Source organism: Dendrobium catenatum, unplaced genomic scaffold (assembly GCF_001605985.2).
Source record: "Dendrobium catenatum unplaced genomic scaffold, ASM160598v2 fragScaff_scaffold_1044, whole genome shotgun sequence".
NCBI classification, from domain to species: Eukaryota; Viridiplantae; Streptophyta; class Magnoliopsida; order Asparagales; family Orchidaceae; genus Dendrobium; species Dendrobium catenatum.
In genome coordinates, this window is record NW_021319506.1 from 26,597 (window position 1) to 27,441 (window position 845).

Sequence of the window (845 nt, forward strand, 5' to 3'; positions counted from 1 at the left end):
TCTACCAACCGTCACTACCACCACCTCTAACATCACCGAGCTTAATGTAAATAAGGAAACTTAGGCTTCGTTTGTGACGTGGTTTTTATTATTTCTTAAAACAGCTTTAGATTTTGTACAAAAATCTGCTTTAAGAAGCAATAAAAAAGTTGTCTCAAACGAAACCTTACTGACTTGAGCCGAAGTTACCATTCCCAAATACAAACAATGAAAATTACTATAAAAACCCATAAAGCAATACATAAATGAAAAGAATCTAACCTCCCTGCTCAAACTTGTCATAAAAAAACAATATGAAAATATATATATCACAACCGCTAACATCACCAACACTATCGAGCTTAATTTAAATAAGGAAACTTAGGCTTCATTTGTAACGGCTTTTTTACTGCTTCTTAAATCAGATTTTTTTGACAAAAAATCTGTCTTAAGAAGCAATAAGAAAGTTGTCTCAAACGAAACCTTACTAACTTGAGCCGAAGTTATCATTACCAAATACAAACAAGGAAAATTACAAGAAAAACCATAAAGCAATACATAAAGGAAAAGAATCTAACCTCCCTGCTCAATCTTGTCATCAAAATACACTCCAAAAATATAAAGCAAAACAACATCTTTTACCAAGAGAATTACCTCCATTTCTTGGTGAAGAAATTCAAGAGCATCACCAACTTTATAAAGAGGAATCAAAACATCCTGTATCACATGCCTATCATGGTAGTAATTCCTAATAGCTTCTATTTGTGTGATCTTAAGCAGCGAAATCTTTGGAGGCATCATCCAACCCAGAAGCCATCTGAACCACCATTGATCCCCAAATGGCAATATAAGCTTCCCCTCCCAAT